Below are 7,077 nucleotides of genomic sequence, written 5' to 3' on the forward strand. Positions count from 1 at the left end.
AAAACTCGGGAAGAACAAAACTGTGATTATTTCCTATAGACTAATAAATGTTCTTTCGATTCTCCCAAAGGCATTTGAGGTTTTTCCCTATTATCGCTCCAACATTCACTTTGGATTTCACGGAAAGCATGGTGTGTAAGTACTTGAGGAGTGGGAGAGGTGTAGCCTCTGAGCGCTCAGACCGTAGGAGCCCATTGCTTTCGACTCTCCCGTCTAACGCAATTTCCCAGAGACTTTTATGAACTGTAGGATTTCTGCTAGTGCCCGCTGCAATTGGAGCACATTAACACCAAAGACATTGAAAATGCTCTATGGAATACTCGGGGTTACAGAATTTTATATACGAAATAACCGCAGAAATCGATTAAATGGTCAATTCTAATTAAAAAATGTTTTATGAAAAATTTTCGAACAAGTAGAAGTTTTCGAGGACTTATTCATGTTCAAACGTGTCGTTTTTGCTAAGGCATCCGAGATTTCATTTTTCATAGTGCCAGGCATACAGAATAGTTTTTCCGTAGTGCATCTAGACATACAGTTCAATCGGTTGCTATATACCTGAACTATATTCGAGGTGATCAAACCTCAGAGCAGTTTAACTATTGCTAAGGATTACGATGCGCTGGCCCTTTTAATCACTCGTCAATCATCCAGACTGCCCCCCCCCCCCCCCCTTAGAATCGCATATACTTCAGCCTGAAGACTATTGCGTATTGTGCCAAGAGAAAAGCTCACTTTGTCTTTTTCAACGAGATGTTTCCGGAATTTGTGTGTTTATTTTTTCGGACATGAATTCAGTCAATGCAAACACGCCAAGCGCAACACGCAATACCACCCAAAAGTTTAAATCAATATCTCCCAAATTATTAATGATAATCGTTAGCGCATTAACCCAATAGGATCAGGGCAGGTACAGTACAGGATTATGGTATGTTATAGAAGTCAATGACAACGATAATGGCTTGCCCGAGATTATTACCCCGATTTGACTCAGGTACTCATTCACAGCTGAGTCGACTGGTATCTGACGCCAAATCACGATATAAATCCCACTGCCGCCATCCAAATGATTGCTCAAGTTGAATGAAGCGAACATGCTGGGAGCCCTTAAGGCCTCTTTGTCAGCGAGGGTACACACATTAAATAAAAAACAACTCTTGGCCATTCACGACATAAAAGGTTGTAACCGAAAAACCTCTCCCTATTCGAAAAGTCGATAAAATCTTGTTACCAAAGAAATATTTTGAAATTTGCAAGCTGTTAACCCACAAATTTTTATTCCTCTAAGTAATTTTTTAACTAAGCACAAAATATTTCAAGTAAATTTTTCATCCACGCCTCACAGAGAAATACTATTTAAGAGGGAGTTTGTTAACGATTTTCAATAGATTAATTTAATAAAACAATATATACATATGTTTCATTCTAATTTTATATTATCGGAAATTGAAATCTGAATCTAACACCTACATATGCCATCGAACTGAAACTATCGAGGACGAGAAAAAAAGAAAAGCGACCAATAAACTTTACATGATCATAATCTCACTTCATTTTCAATCTAATAATAATGTCACTTTGATAAAGAGACTTCCCTGCATAGCCTACAAAACAAAACCCCATTGTTTAACTATTGTAGATTTTGCCCTTCATAATCAAAATTTAAATTTACCTACGATTTCAGGGTACTTGTAATCTGACTAAAGCTGCCGTTGAGAGCGCGATTCGATCCCCTTTATGCGGGGACGAATTTCCTGGAAGGGCTCGGCGATACTTTGCTAGAAACTACTTTGACTTTGGAAATTTTTTGCTAACATCGAAGCATCTCTAATTAAGTATCCTAACTAAATATTTGCTCACTGTTATACATTTCATGAGTCCTTGCTCTTTACCAATACTAGAGTGATTTTCGTCAAAATACGTATAAAATCCAACTTAAATAAACAATTTTGTATGGTTTAAAAGGTTATTTATTTTTTTTTTAATTATAAAAATGTCAATTACTCTGGTTCCAAATATCCCCTGTAGAACAGCGAAACTCCTATTGTTACCAGTTACGGTAAAATGTCCGACACTAGGTTCTTTGTTTGGTATAGTATCAGGCCAGCGCATGCCGATGACAACACACACAGGTGTTGAGGAAGGCTTGGAGCCTTCGAGTGACGAACCCTCCCCTGTAGATGTACTGACGGCAATTCAGGAGTACTCCTATAGAGAGTGGAATGATAACTTTTTGGCGATATCACTTGTCAAAGGACGTTTTTCTCTAACATTCACGCTGCTTTACCCATAATTCAACCGGAGGCTACGCGTACGCTTACAGCTTGCGAAGAAAAATTACTGAATCGGATTATGCCTGGATTCGGGTTAAGTGTAGATGGTATAATAAGTGTTTTAATCTGCATCTAATGTTTATGAGTAGAGATGCTTACATGATTGATGATCTTTTATATTTTTTTAAGGAGGCTAAAATCAGGTTATAATACATATAGTTTCAGTTTCTTCGCGGCGCGGCATTTCCTGCCATCCTCGTTCTTGTTTATAGCATTGATCTATCATTACCCCTCGGCACTCCAGTGACTCGCCATAGTTAGTATGGCGGACTCGGAGAAGCACCTGGTACACGGTGTCAGATAGCTTTAAACTACCGAGTAGCCTCTATGTGTTCGTGCGTAAAGTTGTTACCGGCTTTCTGGTCTGGACTAGGGGCGGTTCAGATGAAAGATGCAGAAAACCTTTAAGCTCACTCGAAGGAATGCTGAAGCTTGGTTTTCCGAACCTCAACCACCCTCGATGGCGTGGATTATTTTTTTCAACTTAAGTATTATCAATTCAATGACGACTAAACATTCGTAACTCTAAAACATTAATGACTAATACCTGTTAAGCTTGCAAACCGTGTCCAGTCTTATGTGTTTGTGTGTCGGCTAATTAAAACAAGTCGGAATACCGGAAGCTCGCACTTCGGGTATAAAGGTTTTGTGTTCATCTTATGTAAGGAATTTCAACGCACATTTTTCTATCTGTATATAGCTACAAATCCAACATAATATTTCATATTTTTCCAAACTACGAGACATACGTCCATATTACAGCTATAGATATTACGCTCACCCTAAACAAACAAACTGCCTATTTCCGAATACTGTACACATATATGCACGTATATAAATTGATCGTACCCATATTTACGATTTACCTCTTATATCTATCTGAATTAGGCTCTACCCGCAAAGTTCATTAGCACGCATAGACTATATACCTACATACACATGTCTGGTTGGAGTAATTGACATTCACATACAAATGACTGAAAAACTAAAACAAATTGTTTGCGACGCCATTCATAAGAACTCATTTTGTTTTGGTATTGACGAATTGATATGTGATGATGACGTCATGCAGGTTGTAGAGTGCACAAAATTCGCAAAAAAATGTGAAGTTTCACCCCCTATAACTTTGTTAATAATAGTTGGATTTTGTCAAACTTAACCAACTTGTGCATTAGGTTCTTCTTTATACGCATGCCGAATTTCGTAATTCTGGGATGAATATAAGGGGGGTGCCGGGTGAATTTCTAAAATGTGGAAATATACTATTATTAACTTTATTTGTGCAGATATCGGAACCGGATATATTTTGAGGCCTAGATTTCGTAGAGATGCACCACTGTGATTTTTTTCAGATTTTTCGGTTGGATAGGTTCTGAGAACGAGACCTGTTACACTTTTTGGGGGTCATATTATGAGCCGTCACTCCCCTATGTTTCACTCAACATCAAATATTGAACCAGAAAAGTACTAATTGAGACCTTTCATTTGATATCCCACATGGCTACATTCTGTGAAAAAAAAATTTGCAGCCTCCATTCACATGTATGGGGAGCCCCCCTTAAACTTAACGCAAGATGGCGCCACTTACTGCATGTAAAGGTAACACCAGATTACTCATACTCTCACCAATTTTCGTGACAAACGGTCCAGCCGTTTCCGAATAAATCGGGTGTGACAGACAGACAGACACCGTCTCGATTCTAATAAGGTTTTGTTTCACACAAAACCTTAAAAAGAATCAAACTTAATAAATTTGTATTTGGCTGTTTTTGGTCATAAACGATAGTGTTTCTAGCAATATTGGCTAAGTGTTTACTATCAGTCCTGTTGGTGTACTTGATGAGTAGTATCATGTCTTTTTTGGATGTCTTTTGCCCGCCGGGTCCCAGGGGACAAACAAAAAACAACAACACTAACACGGAACAGTCTCAACTTGATCAGGCAATATAAAATTCGGTGCCCCCGTTGGCGCTTCTTAGATATACAAACTCATCGACGCCTTTGATAATAATAATAATCGTTGGCGCAACAATCCATTTTGGATCAGGGCCCTGAAGTGTGTTAGAGCACTTCATTCAAGATCGTAACGGTACACTACAGTGGATTCAGCAGTTTTGAAGTTTTATCTCGCTGCAGCACGTGCCACTTTGTGTCATCATATGTCGTTCTGACAATAGCTATTAGCTTCTTCGGAAGGCCCCTCCTGGGTAGAGTACGTCAGATACACTTCTGTTCACGTTGTTATTCACGAAATCGATGAAGAGAAGGTAAAGCAAAGATCTAAGCTCCGCCCACTGTCCCAGAATGATTCGTACGGTGGTGTTGATGTCGTCGATGCAAAAGGAGAAACTAGCTTGTTCTCTGTCGATCAAACTTTCGAGATGATCTTTGTTGCGTTCCAGGATCATTTTAGCTAGTATGTTTGTTTGAAGCCCAAACAAATAGTTTTTTTCAAGATTTTTCTGCCAGCACATTTTTAAATTATTTTAAATTAATATACCAATCGATTAGGCAACTCTTCAGGGGTAAAAAAAAATGTATTATTGACTTTTTTTTGGAAAGTGGCGGCTGAGGAACCCGACCAACAAAACAAGATTTCTTGAAGGGCCTCCATGGCGAGCAGTAGGACTCTCTTGGATCACCATTTGGAAAATTTTTTTTCATGAACTACCTAAATATAACCATTATAATTTAATTCTTCTTTCGCAGAATGACGAGGTTTAGAAATTTTGCTCTTATAGTTCTTTTCTGCTGCTAATACTGCGCTATGAGCGATACCATGACTGTCTGGTCGTGGATAAAATCCGACTCAATGGGTTACGGTGGGCGGGTCACTTAATCCGTATGGATGAGGATGATAAGGTCAATATCTATGGTAGAAAAAGAAGACGAGGCAAACCCCGCCTGAGATGGAACGATGGTGTAGGTCAGGACGCCAGACGGCTTTTAAGAATATCGAATTGGTGGACCTCGACGCAAAACCCGAATGTCTGGAGTTTCTTATTAAGGCAGGCCTAGACCGGATACCGGTTGTTGCGCCGTTGTTGATGATGAATACTGCGCTGAGTTTCCTCGTCATATTGAAAAGTGAATGTTTATAAATATTTCAAAGTTGTTTTATAGAAGAATGTTATTCATAATGAATCTAGGGATGTTTTAGCGTAGTTTAAGCCAATAAAGAAAAGTGAGAAAAAATTTACAAACATATATTAACCCCTTAACATAGTGATGTATGGTAGCTGTAAATATTTTATGTTTATCTCTTTCCTTATCACGGCTGGCTTCTTGTTTTTTTTTATTTTACTCAGGATAATGATAATATAAGTACATTGCCTCAAACCCTCCTTCGTTATTTGGGGTCTTGGAATCGGCATGCTATACAAATAACATGACGAAATTGAATATCCTCAATAATTGAATTTCGCTTCTTTGGTTTATTGATCTTTTAGGCGATTGGATTGATTATCTTCAGTTTGCAAAGGCTGATTGTCGGTGATATTAAAACAGTTCATAATGTTATATTTTTGTACTTTATTGAAATCCTACCTGTTTTTAGTCCTAGCAATCAGCCTTTGAATGTGAATAGAGAACTAAGTTTCCGAAACGAAAGGCCACGGTTCAAATATCGCTGGTGGTACCTGCATTTTATCGTATGTGATTCTCGAGTTTCAGTTTATTCGGCTGCGAATGACAACATGAATTAAATCAGGGAAGTAATTAAAGCCGAGCGCAACACCGATATCACTACCTCTTTAGGTCCGTTCCGTTTCGGTCTTGAAGTGTTCTAGCACCCCTCAAAGCATAGGAATGTTGGGCATATTCCATTGAATTTCAACTGGTACTAACACGTTGACCTAGTGAAATTATCAGAGAGTTTGTTGTATACATATTACTCTTCTCGATGCAATAGACTTTAAGTTAAAAATGGTAAACGGCTAAAAGGCCGGCCGGGACAACGGTGGCTTGATACGCTGCATAGGGATTTAAAAGCCTCGCGATTGCATCCAGATCAGACACTTGTTAGAATAAAATGGTGAAACCGATCACGACGACTCGACCCCGCTTGTGAACGGGACAAAAGGTGAAGAAAAAGAAAAAAATGCAATGGACTTCCACACCTGGTTTCTACTTGCAACTTGCTCCTATCTTCATTTGACTTCCAGGTCCGTTCCATTCTGTTTTTTTTTACAGTTTTCAAATTCTATTTCTTCTATTCTATTCTATTTTCAAGAAATAGGTAACAATAATATCTAGATTGGAAAAATGAACAAAAAACACTATGACGTCTCAAAATATTTTGATAACGGTTTACAGACTAAAATTGTTGTATGAACAGAAACGGTAAGAAACAAAAATCTAATTCAACAATGAGTTGTCGTTTAGTGGCCAAAAAAGAAATATCAAAGAATTAACAATAATAAATATTTAATCGTTTGAAAAGATACTTTTAACTCAAAATATTTTTCTTAAAACTATCATAATTAGAACTATTTATTTAATCTAATCAATAATTTATTCAAAATTAATACAAAAATGTTAAACGGTCAACTGAAAAAGACTAATTTGAACTATTATAAAATTACTATATTTGCTCTTAAGGCTAATAAAACGACGGACAATTTAAATTAAAAAGAAAAAAATAATTTTTATTTTCGCTTTTCTTTTTGATGTCTCCTTTTATTTTTTGAGTCAAAAATTTGTATTTGTTTTTCCAATTTTTTGTTATTTTGTTTTTCTCTTCGCT

General features: G+C 37.4%; 1 long non-coding RNA gene across 1 annotated transcript in view; it reads left to right on the plus strand.

Annotated features, from left to right (window-relative positions):
* LOC119647865 overlaps nucleotides 1–1,699 on the plus strand; it is a 30,484-nt gene extending 28,785 nt beyond the window's left edge. Inside the window, exon 7 of the long non-coding RNA XR_005248957.1 lies at nucleotides 1,685–1,699. This is a non-coding gene — a long non-coding RNA (uncharacterized LOC119647865). The remainder of the gene's footprint in view (nucleotides 1–1,684) is intronic.
* The last annotated feature ends 5,378 nt before the right edge of the window (nucleotides 1,700–7,077 follow it).

The sequence above is a fragment of the Hermetia illucens genome, chromosome 2, assembly GCF_905115235.1.
Source record: "Hermetia illucens chromosome 2, iHerIll2.2.curated.20191125, whole genome shotgun sequence".
Taxonomy (NCBI): Eukaryota; Metazoa; Arthropoda; class Insecta; order Diptera; family Stratiomyidae; genus Hermetia; species Hermetia illucens.